This window comes from Monodelphis domestica, chromosome 7 (assembly GCF_027887165.1).
Source record: "Monodelphis domestica isolate mMonDom1 chromosome 7, mMonDom1.pri, whole genome shotgun sequence".
NCBI lineage: Eukaryota > Metazoa > Chordata > Mammalia > Didelphimorphia > Didelphidae > Monodelphis > Monodelphis domestica.
In genome coordinates this window covers 169,858,570-169,871,287 of record NC_077233.1, presented here as the reverse complement: position 1 = coordinate 169,871,287, position 12,718 = coordinate 169,858,570, and the positions used below count along the sequence as shown (strand labels likewise).

General features: G+C 39.2%; 1 long non-coding RNA gene across 2 annotated transcripts in view; it reads left to right on the top strand.

Annotated features, from left to right (window-relative positions):
* The window catches only part of LOC103098296 (uncharacterized), a 45,998-nt gene that overhangs the window by 18,214 nt on the left and 15,066 nt on the right, over positions 1-12,718 (top strand). For both annotated transcript variants that reach the window (XR_008913605.1, XR_008913604.1), the window contains 2 exons: positions 4,460-4,578; positions 4,689-4,786. This is a non-coding gene — a long non-coding RNA (uncharacterized LOC103098296). The remainder of the gene's footprint in view (positions 1-4,459; positions 4,579-4,688; positions 4,787-12,718) is intronic.

The following is a 12,718-nucleotide window of genomic DNA, read 5'->3' as shown; positions in this document are numbered from 1 at the left end:
TCACAGTACCAGTGAGGAAATAGGTCTGGGTTTGCTCCTTCACGTGGCTGCCAACTGTGCTAATCTTTTTTCCCCTTCACATAGCAACCTGGCATCATTTCCTTCTCTTCTCCCAAGTCTCTGGCTCCCTTTTCAGCATGTGTATTAAACCAGTCTGTGTCTCCAACTGGCACAGTTTCCTCTACTCCTAGGGACCATGTGGTTTCATGGAGGGGCTACGCAGAAGCCGAGTCCTCTTCCATGGTGAAAAGGGGGAAATTTGGGTAAGGTGTGCACACCTTAAAAGTCTAAACTTGTTTAGATGCTCACCTCCTTGTCTTTACCTTCTCTGGCCATACGTCTAGCCCAATTAGTTGATATGATACTAACAGGTGCAGTAGAGCAGAGCTGATCAAGCTAGCCCAGGTCTGACTAAGCCAGTTGGGTACCTCTGGTTCAAAAGTGGAATAAGATGAGATGCTCGCAGTCCATCTAACAGTTACCAAAAGGAGCTATTGCTTAGCCACAGCAGGGGAAAGAGATTCAGAGCAGAGTGACTAAGGTGAGTGCATCTTTCTCCTGCCTCTGCTGTTCATGCTGTTGGGCTGTGGTTTGAAGCCTGAAGGAAGAACTCCAGGTCCTGATGTTTGGATGTTTTTGTACTTGGGTGATGAGAAAGATACGGGTATGGCCTAACTTCTGGCCTTCCTGAGCCTGCCAAGTCTCAAGGACAGGTTCAATATCTTCTAAGGAAAAAACTTGCTTAACAAAGGAGTGGGGCCTTAAGATATTGTTTTATCCCCTGAGAAAAGTCATTCCAATGGGTGATACGTGTGTGGGAAAAAAGAGGAGCTTCCCGTTATATTGAGAAAAGTGAGAGATGATATGTTTGTGAATTTGTGTACCCCCAGCAAGACCTTTGAGGGTTGCTATGAATCCATTATTGCTATGTTCACAGAATAAGTAGTTGCAAAATATACTGTGTAAGAAGCACATCATTATGGTTCAGAAAGATGATTTGCTTTATGTAATAGTCAGATCGTTCCTGGATTACTATCTTTTTGTTCATGGTGTCACCATCCTTTGAATTGAAATAACTAATGATGGTAATTTCTGCCTTTGTGTGTGAGTGTAGCTAAAAAAATCAATGCATAACAGTGGTCCTTTCTTCATCACCTATATATAAAAGTCATCTTCCATTTGCTAGTGCAGACACCACTTGTAGAATAGGGTATTGATTTTGACTGCTTCTTGAAATCTTTTTTCTAAGCGATTTTACCTCATTACTGATTGTTATTTCTATTATGGCCTCTGTCTCTGTTGCTTCTTAACCATACAATTAGGCCTAATTATTTAAAGCTGATGTTCATACACAGCTATGTTTCTGCCACTAACACAGATCACAGCCTAATTTGTGGTGGAAAATAGGACCCGAGGCACTGCCCAAGGATGTAAGAAGTTAAATGCTTGCTTGCTTAGTTGTCAGACATATGAATCCAGTTCTTTCGGACTCTTAAGTCCAACATTCTATCTGTTCTACCATGCTGTTTCTCTGATGTTCATGAATTATGAATAATTCACTAAGGAGTTAACTAATATCTGTCCATCAGCAGTAGTATTTCCATCAGTTAACATAATTGTTCTTAAAGGAAATTGGTAAGGGGCAGCTAGGTGCTCAGTGGGCTGACAGCCAGGTCTAAAGCCAGGAGGTCCTGGGTTCAAATAGGACCTCAGCTGTGTGACCCTGGGCAAGTCACTTAACCGAAATTGCCTGGCCCTCATCACTCTTCTGCATTGGAACTTAGTATTGATTCTAAGACAGAAAGTAAGGGTTAAAAAAAATGAAAATGGTAGGTTCCAATATATAGTTTCAAAATACTAGGTTTCAACTAGTAGGAATAACATCACTATCTCTATCTCTATTGCCTATAATGCCTTTTCTTTCAAAAATTGCTGAAACCATAGTAGTTGACTCAGAGCTTAGTGTCTCATTTTCCCTATTAATAGACTTTCAACTAATTAGGGGCAGCTACTGTGTCTTGTACCACCCTACATCCCACACAGAATTTTTATGTTATTTGCACTTCATTATTTAAATGTAATTTTAATCTTATGTAAAGGTATGCATTGATCACATCAATCACTCACCCTACTCTATAACTAACAAGATGCTAATCCCTGATTCCTTAACCAGGGGAGAACACTTCTATTTGAATCTATCAGAGCATTAGACTAAGTATTAAAAGTTCTTGATTATTTGGAGGTTCTTGGGTGAAATGAAGTGATACAAGGATTATATTTAGAACTAGAGTTATGGGGACTTGATCATGCCCTGTACAGCTTTTACAGAACCAACAAACCATTTTGGAATCAAGCCCTCAAGTGCTTGGCAATTTAGAGATAAGAGGATTACACCAAACTTCCAAGGACTTCAATCTCCCACCTTGACCAAAGAGGGACCTTGTAAGCTTCAGAGGTTCATAAGTCCCAGTCCTGGCAGTGTCCCCAGAATAGGTGATGCCATGTCTATTCTAGGACAAACTAGACAGTCTGGGGAAAGCCAGCTTTCCTTTTTTAAGACGATAAGGAGCCTAGCAGAAAAGCTATGCTGTACCTAACAGGAATTCATGAGCATCCCAAAAAGGGGAGAAAAGGACTTCCAGCAAGCATGAGTGATGAATTATGTCTTTGCTATATGTATTTTCTAAGCTTGAGCTCATTTTCCTCTACATTCTCTCTATATATACTGTTAGGAAAATGTGTCACAGACTAATGAAGAATGTTCTCTATCTGCTATCCTTACTATACCATTATTACCTCTTTTCAAAAAGCTCATCAAGCCTTGCTGACTAATTGATACAAACCAATACTCATTAAGAGAAGCACACCAGTGGGGATTTAGAAGCTATTACACTAGAAAACCAAGACATTAGTCCTAGTTGTGTGACCCTGGGCAAGTCACTTAAACCCCCAAATGCCTAGCTCTTATTGCTCTTCTGCCTTGGAACTACTACTTAGTATCACTTCTTAGACAGAAGTCAGAGGTTTTAAAAAAAGAGAGAAAAGAAAACTATCCCCAATGCCCTCAGGATCCCTTTAGAATCCAGAGGGGACCAGTACTAGCTACATTTTGGAGGTCCAACACTGAGATTAGGGGTTGGGAAAGCAAGTCCAGAGTATGTGCCCCACTTACTTTTTTTTAAGGCACAATTGAGTAGAAAAGTATAGCATTATCAGTTAATAATGCCTATGGAAACCCTGGCTGTTCATAGTCCACAACCAAAGTTATGGTGTCAACTTAGGCAAACTGCAACCAAGGCGCCCTAAAGAAGGTAGCATTTAATTTCATGTATCTAAACCTAGGAAGAAATAGCAAAAATGCTGCAATTCTTTGAAAAAAAAATAACAGAAATAAATATTGAATTACTTAGGTTTAAAAGCATTTTCAGTGTAACCTAAAGCCTCTCAAGGCTCTAAGTTCACACAGATTGAATCCAGGGCAAGGGACATAAATTTGTTGCTCCTATCTGGAATTACTCCAGGAAAACCCATAACTATCGCTTATGTTTGACTCAGATCTAGGTTTCTTCAGGTGTGGATGAGAGGGTGTCAGACACTCAAAGTAGCAATCCATATGAGCAGGAGAGCTTTTATTTCATCCCACAGAAAATGCAGAAGATTCAAAGGACTCAAAGGAGCCCATAAATAGAGCAGAAACACACAAGGCACTCAAATGACTTACAGAGCCCCCTTTGGTAGGAAACTGAACTTGGAATTGCTGACATTCTGATCGGTTTTCTAGTCCCTGACTTTGACATGTTGTTTCATAGTCCCTCCCAAGCTCATAATGTTGCCCACTGTTTACATCCAGAAAGCAAATCACTTTAGGGCTATAACTCATTGACTCACCTCTCCTAATAGAACACTGCTCAGGGACTCAATGGGTGATTTTCTTCTTTTTTTCCAAGGCACATCATGCATATGGAAATCTCCTTTTTCTAGAAAGTCCAGTCCCCAAACTCTTAAACCTATCTTGTTATCTATAAGGCACCCCTTGAAGCTGATTGTTGTTGTTTGTCAGTTGTGTCTGACTCTTTGTGACCCCATTTGGGGTTTTCTTAGCAAAGATCCTGAAGCAGTCAGCCATTTTCTTCATCTCATTTTTCAGGTGAGGAAACTGAGGCAAACAGGTTTAAGTGACTAACCCCCATTGCCCAACCCTTACCACTCTTTCGCTTTGGAACCAATACTAAGCATTGATTCTAAGATGGAGGATAAGGGTTTAAAAAAAAGCTGATGTAACCCAACAAATCATCCTTCTCTGGCAGGAAAGCTAGAATCCAGTATTACACTGCCTAGGTAATTCAAAATTTCCTTTCCTCTACACAGGAATTTGAAGTTTAGGAACACTGTCAAGGAGAATTACTCTCTCAGGTCAAGTAGGCATGTTCATGTATAACTCTGCTGTGTGTTTCTACAGGGAACTGATCAATGCCCTAGCTGTTGCTATCTCTTTTGCCTGAGAAAATCCACTTTCAGAATCTGTCCTCTTAGGCTGCTTGCAAGCATATACAACTGCCATGTGCCTCTGCCCCCAAGGTATCTATTTCCAGTTCATGGTGGGGAGAGACTTGTGTGGACATATGTTTCCCTTCCTGAAAGGCTGGGCACAGAAAGAAAAATCTGAATCTGCCTGTTTAATTTTTCAGGCATGGAGAAGAGCAACTCCTCTAACCAGAGTCCATTCTCCTGAGTCCCAGCCAGCCAAGCATCTTGGAAGAAGCCCTAGTTACAGGGATTACTGTGTGTGAGTAGCAAGGTACCTTGTGCATGCCCAGACTCTCCACATGGAAGTGCACCTCAGCCGCTGCTTCCAAACCAATTATCATGCTCTGGAATCTCAGCGGGTTGGTTAGGGAAGCTTATCCTATTGATGAGATATACTCTGGATCAGCCTCCTCTTACAGGGTTTTAATTTTTTATTGTTAAAAGATGTTTTTATTTTCATGCAAAACACACTTCCATATTGGTCATTGTTGTAAGAGCACACTCATACAAAACCAACCCCCCCCAAATAAAACCATAAATATACTGATGTGAAATATAGTATGCTTTGATCTGCATTCATCCAACTCCAACAGTTCTTTCTCTGGAGGTGGATAGCATTACCCATCATACATCTTTCAGGATTGTCCCAGATCATTACATTGCTGAGAGTAGCACAGTTGATCATCATACCAAGTTGCTGTTACTGTGTACAGTGTTTTCCCAGTTCTGCTTATTTTGCTCTGTATCAGTTCATGCAGCTCTTCCAGCTTTTTCTGAAATTATCTTTCTCATCATTTCTTAGAGCATCAGGGTTTTTTTTTAAGATTGTAAGTGTTAGTACTTGGGGTGAGGATATTGTATGATATCCTCTCTCTTTCTCTTTCCTCTCCCCACTATCCCTATCATAGATTTAGAGCTAGAAGAGATCTTAGTAATCATTCAGTCCCACAAAATGGCAAATATTATATCTCATTTTACTGACTGAAGAATTATCTTTCATATAACATATACTATGCATATAACATTCTAACCCATCAGAATTTGAGCCATATTTGGAAGCAAATAAATGCAAATAGCACAACAGTATAATCCATCATGGTCCTGGTTGACCGTTGGTGATTCGAGGTGAAGCTTAAATCTGGGACATTATCCAGCATCCAAATAAGAGTGACAGTGGCCTTAGCAGTGCTCTGCACATAGCCATTAAGGACTATTTCATTGGAGACCTTAGTGGGGTTGGGTGGGGGAGATTTTGAACAACAGCTGCCAGGACTCTGGGACTCTTCTATATCAGATTCTGGATCAACTAGGATAAGAATGAAATGGCCAAACAGCCCTGAATTGGCCTTGGTGGGCAAGCCAGGATTTATTTTCTCATTTCCCACTTTAGTGCTACCTATTCTCCACAAATTAGAATCTCTGAGAATCAATCCACATATAAATAATTCATTGATTAATACTCTTCTATTTAACCCTTTCTCTTAAGTCCAGGGTCAGTACTCTATGGATGTGGATCACCTGCTTTTTTCTACATTTTTCCACATATTTGAATTACTCATGCTTTCCCTTCACCTCAACAAACCCATTTCCTTCCCTCCATTATTCTATGGCCCTCGCTTTTTAAAACTTGGCTCAGAATCTTAAGGCTTTCCGAGAAGCCTTAAGGTAGGAAGATAGAAAAAGGATAGAAGTTCCTGATGCCACGAAGGGCGTGAGGGAGCCACATTTGAGATGTCAATAATGAGTCAGAGATCAGTTATCATTAATATCTTGGAGCCGCAGCCATGCCCCGATCAATGGACTTCACTGAAAGGCTATATTCCACCCAGAGATCCCAATTTAACACTTCACCAGTCAGAGGATGATATAGCTCAGCTAAGAGAATGAATAGAGACTAATAGAGAGAATTAGAGAATGCTAGGTATTAGCATTGGAAAAGAAAGAGACACCTGGCCGAAGGCCAGGCTTCAAGTAGAGATAGAGGGGAGAGAAGAAGGTGGAAAGACAGTGTTGAGCAACCCTGTGAGATGTCCAAGGAGAGAAAGAGCTGGCCATGCTCCCTATTTAATCTCTTTGATACGCAAATGTACTCAATACATATTGATAAGTTACACAGTGTCTCAATACATATTGATGAGTTACATAGTGTATTGCCATTGGATAATTGCAAATTACGACAAGGTAAAGGTGGAGTTTTTATCCTCAGGTGAGTGAGACAAAGGGAAGCAAGGTTTCACGCCCTAACTCCAGCCACGCTGGGAACAGAGTTCATTGCCATGTGCAGAATGGCCATGTGCCCATTCACAATCCTTGCCTCTTCATAATACCTATGGGCTGGACTGCTACAAATCTGCTTCTCTGAAATTGTCTGTGGTTAATTCACCTGATCATTCATGACTCTAAGGCCATATCTTCATGCATTTATATACTGAGTCTGTGCTACATTTATTTACACTCGCTATGTGCAGCATTAAATTGTACTTGCTGATGTGTAATTCTATTGAAAAATGCTCTTTAGTTTTTTACTTTGTGTATATTATTTCCCCAAATGGATGGCCTGTCTTCTTCAAGGATTCCACTCGGGAAGAACCTGAAACAGGGCTGTGCACAGAATAGGTACTTAAAAACCCTTTCAATAAACAGTGTAACAGTATAGTGAGGTTTCATGTGTTGCAAGGTCACTGTCCCCCCATAATAACAAGGGGGTGTTGTTATGTGGCTTGAAGGGAGGAAAAATAGATATCTTTAGCCTCTTCTTTGCCCACTCTTACCCACGGGAGACCTTGTTTCCTGCCAAGAGGGGAGTAGGAAGATTAGCATGGAGATCACTTTGCTCTCCTCAGAGAGAGGAGGGTATTGGGTTAGTATTCTATCTATCTGTTTCCTTAAATATTGTTAGTCTAAGGGATGTGATTGGCTTCAAGCCCATTTCTGATTGCTGCCATTAGTAGGGGAGAACTAGATCCAAAGATTGACTCCAAATACTAGTTCCACAATGAACACACACAACTTATCCAAGAAAACCTACTTAACCATATTAGTAGCAATGGAAATCAAAGAAAGCATGCACAGAAGAACAAATACAAGCGATGCAGAATGAAGCCTCTCCCACTGACAGTGAGGTAACTTTCCAAGAGGAGGCAGCAAGGTGACTCAGTGGATTAAGAGCCCAAGCCTAGAGACAGGAGATCCTGGGTTCAGATCTGACCTCAGACACTTCCTAGTTGTGTGATTCTGGACAAGGCCTAGCCTTTACCACTCTTCTGCCTTGGAATCAATACACAGTAATTATACAAAGATAAAAGGTAAAAGTTAAAAAAAATTTTTAACTCTTCAAGAAAACTGAAGAGACTGAAGAGCTCCCTTTTCCCTCTTTTCCCTCTCCCTTCACATAGGACAGAGCATTCATTTCCTTTCATAAGGGGAGAAACCCAGAGCAATGAACTTTGGGACTAGGGTTACAGAGGGAGAATAAGAGAAAAATAGAAAAAAAATACGGACTGAGATGTAATCTTAGATTTAAGGAAAATTCTATAGAAATAGCCTAAAGAATCTAGGTGAAGCAGTAAGTAGAATACTGGGTCTGAAGTCTGGAAGACTCATTTTCCCCAAGTTCAAATTTGGCTTACTAGCTGTATGACCCTGGGCAAGTCACTTAACCCTATTTGCCTCAGTTTCCTCTTCTGTTAAATGAGCTGGAGAAGGAAAAGGAAAACCACTCCAAGTATCTTTGTCCCAAAATTCCCAATTGGAGTCATGAAGAATTGGACTTGACTGAAGTGACTCAACAACAACTATAGAAACTAGCAAAAAGATCTATTACTTCAATATTTAGGAGAAACAGGCCCAGGCAGGCAATGTCCAAGAGTTCATTGCTTCCATATTGGTCAGGGGATGATACCAGAGAATCAGAGGTATAGAGTTGTGAGATAATTTTAGAGGTCATCTAGCCCAACTTTCTCATTTTCCAAGTGAGAAAACTGAGTCCCAGGGAAACTAAATGATATACCTAGAGTCATGGGTCATTCAGGTAGTAACTCACAGATCTAGCATTTGAGTCCAGGTCCTTCCATGGTGCCATGCGGTCTCATCAATCCCTGTTACTAGGAAAGACCTGGCCTTGAGTTTTATAGCCTGGAATAGGATGGGACTAGAAAGAAATTGTGTACCTCTTTGGGAGCCAGAGGCAAGAGCATAAGTAGATTGGATGCAAGGCACTGGACTGAAGTAGCTAGAATTAGCAGCTTCTAATACATATTCCTTGAACTGAAGTCAAATCAACAAGCATTTATTAAGTAACTACTGTGTGCTAGGCACTGTGCCAAGTGCTGGGGGTACCAAGAAAAACGAAGGGCAGGCTCTGCTCTCAAGGAAATCACAACCTAATCTGAGATAAAATATGCAAACAACTATGTGCAAACAAGATATCAACAACATAAATTCAGCATCCTAGATAGCTGTAATTTGCAAATTGTACATAAATACATATATATATATAGATTTGCATCTTTGTGAATGCATATATAGTATGTACAGTTTATTAATCTTAACATCTGTTGTGTTTTGTTATATTCATGTTGTTTAGAGTATGTTTCTAATAATATTTTTAAGATTATTGGCAGAAATATATTCTGAAAGCTGTAGCCCCAGGAAAAAACAACCACCTCAACTCCTTGGACTGGGGGAATGAAAGTAATAGTAATGCCTAAAATGTCCATGCATGGCATTTTGTAGGAAGATAATTTTAAAGTTATAGAGAAATCTAAAGGTTATTTCATCCAACACACTCATTATACAGATGAGGACACTGAGGTCAGAGAGGTTAAGTAGCTTGCCTATGGTCACATAGGCTGTAGGCAGGATGGGAACCCAATATTCTCTGACTACAAGGTCAGTACTTTTTTCATTGTCAACTCTGCAACTTTTGCCACAAGGAGACAAAGCTTAGAAGTTTCAGAAAAGAAAAGAAGAAAACTGAGGCATAATCAAGAAGAAGGGAATGAGAAAGGGAAAAACAAATAATGAAGAAAAACTGAAAGAGGGGTAAAAGGGAAATAATGGAAAATGCTTCACTTGAAGCACTGGAGCTTTTATTAATGAAGAGTAATATAAAATCTCTGTTTTTCAGAGAATTAGCTTCTCATACTAGGGGGACAACTATCAATGAGCCACTGGCAGCATTGTGGACACTAGAACTTATCAATTTATATGCCATATTTTTCTCATTATATTGTAAGTTCCTTGAAGGCAGGCACTCTGGTGTGCCTTGCACATAGTATTCATTAAATACAATGTTTGTTGAATTGAGTTGAATGTGACAACATGCCATCAGCTGAAGATCATGTTATGACAACAGACTGGGAACCCAGAATATGAGAACTCTCTCATTCCTCCCCCAGAAAGAGCAAGAAAGTGGCAAAAATATTCTCTATAGGCTCAGGAAAATGTCAAGTTTGGGTCTTAGTTTCTCAGGATTGACGAAACAATTTTCATAAAAATTTTCCATTTCCTTCTCTCTCTGCCATGTCCTTTGCATTTCCCTAAAGACCAAAATCTTTCAAAGAAAATGGCCTCATTAAGAATTCGCCATAAAACACAGATAGTGAAATGCAGATTTTATATTTATATGGTTCATATCTACATGATGAAACCCCCTCCCCTCACACATAAATAACACTACAAATATAACTCTGATCTTAGCCTTTCCAAAGAAATTCATTGACCTTACTAAAGTATAATCAGATAAACTAATATATATATATGTACATATATATATATATATATATATACATACACTCTGAGAAATATACTCCAAGGGGTGGGAGGGGTGGGGGGGAGAGGGAGGGGAGGAGAGAGTGAAAGAGAGAGACAGACAGACAGACACAGAGAGAGACAGACAGAGAGAGAGAGTCAGAGAGACACACAGAGAGAGTCAGAGAGAGAGAGAAAGAGAGAGAGAGAGAGAGAGGGAGAGAGAGTTTGTGTGCTTATCTTTGCTTACAACACTTTCCCTGTTAGTACCAGGACTTGGTGGACAATGAACCAGGCCAGACCAGAGATGGTTATACCCCACAGCCTAGACTGATCTCTCAAGGCAGGTAGTTTAGGAGGGCCTCACCAGTAAGTACTTGGTTGGGACAGATTGTGGGAACAGAAAGAGAACATCCTACTTCCAAACCTCCAATTTTCATATTCTCTTTTTCCTCAAATGATCTTATCTTTACTTATCTATTTATATGCTATATCTTCTTAGTATATTGTAAGTTCCTTGAAGGCAGGGATTGGTTTGTGCCTAGTATAGTGTCCTGCACATAGTATTCATTAAATACAATGTTTGTTGGAATTGAATTGAATGTGGCAACAGGCCATTAGCTGAAGATAGGGTTATGATAATTGGTATTGGGAACCCTGAATATGAGAATTCTCTGTTTATTGTAAGCAAAGAGGAGACTGTTTCACTATGATGGAATGCCAGATAAGACAGGGGACATGAAATGAGTCAGGCAAATGTCCCAGGTATGGCCCTTAAAGCTTTCTTGACTATAAGCTATTTATAAATATTGATAAATTTATAAATAGTTGCTTCCTGGTCTAGAATTTTGTGGTCTTCCTATCTGTCCTTTTAATTTATGTAGTCTGTGAGATATGGTAGAGCTGTAGGCATGGGTCATAGCCAAGCTTTACTGGACTAAAAATGTAGTGGTGAAAGATTGGATATACTTTCAAAAGGTGTAGGTTAAACACTATAGGTTTCATTGTTTCTGCAATGGCAAAATTTCTGATGAAATTATTATTATGTTTAAGTCATATGAAGATATTTGATAGAAAGCCAAGTCAACACCCCTACATGTAAAATTTCCAGTGATTAGTGTGTTCTTTGAACAGAGCTTGTAGGGTAGAGTCAAATGGCAGTAAGTCATCATTCAGGAAGGTTTAGAGATTAGGTTGGGTAGCCTGAATTGTGGATATGGGAGCGAAGTGCTGGGGAAGGAAACATCATGAATGAGATATGTAAGAAGCAAAAAGAAGAATATTTTGTGTAGAAGAATTATTACATGCTTAATTGGTAGTGGAGAGGACCATATCCCAAATATCATATTAATGTGTCATATATAGTAGCATATTATTCTAAGGTACCATTTGTTACATCAGTTTGACCATCTGTCTGTGGGTGATGAGCAGACAATGGGAATAACTTTCCAGAATGAAAAAAAGAGTTAGCTAGAAAAAGAATATTAATTAGGGTCTGAGCAAGAATAATCTTGGCAGGGAGCCCATAGAGTCCGAACCTTTCCTGCAAGACAAGGTAAGTGGTAATAGTTGTGGTGGCAGCACACAGTGCCCACTGGTATGATATGAACTGAATCATCATTTTTAAGGTAACCACTATGAAGAACAGTGATCATTCTGGATGTAGTGGAAAATTGATGACAAAGTACATTGTGATCCAGTATAATAAAAATGATAATACTACTTAAATTAGCCTACCTAGTTGATGCCATCCCAATCAGAATGTCAAAGGATTACTTTATATAGCTAGAATAAAATAATAACATTCATCTGTTAGAACAAAAGATTGAGAATATCAAGGGAAGTAATGGGGAAAAAAGTGAGGAAAAGGTCTTAGAGATATCAGATCTCAATCTACACTACAAAGCAGTAATCATCAAAATGATTTGAAACTGATTAAAAAATAGAGGCAAATCAGTGGAACTGATTAGATATACAACACACAAAAACATAGTGCCAACCCAAATCAAACACTAGTCACTGGAATTAGGACTCATTTATTTGACCAAAACTGCTGGGAAAACTGGAAAGCAAAAATTAGGTGTGGACCAAGATCTCAAATTATATACTAAGATAAATTTCAAGTGGATAAAAGACACATTAAAAAGTGACATTGTAAGTAAATGAGAAGAGCAAGGAACGAGTTAACTTTCACATCTGTGTATTGTTCATGAGCAAGCAAGGGATAGAGAAGATCACAGAAGGTAAAATGGACAATTTTGATTACATAAAATTTAGAAATTTTGCACAAACAAAACCAATGCAGGTAAACTTAGAAGGTAGTAAAATGAGAAGTAACTGGAAATTTTTTTTGCAGCAAGTTTCTCTAATAAAGACCTCTTATCCAGTTTATATATATATATATATATATATATATATATATATACACACATATATATAA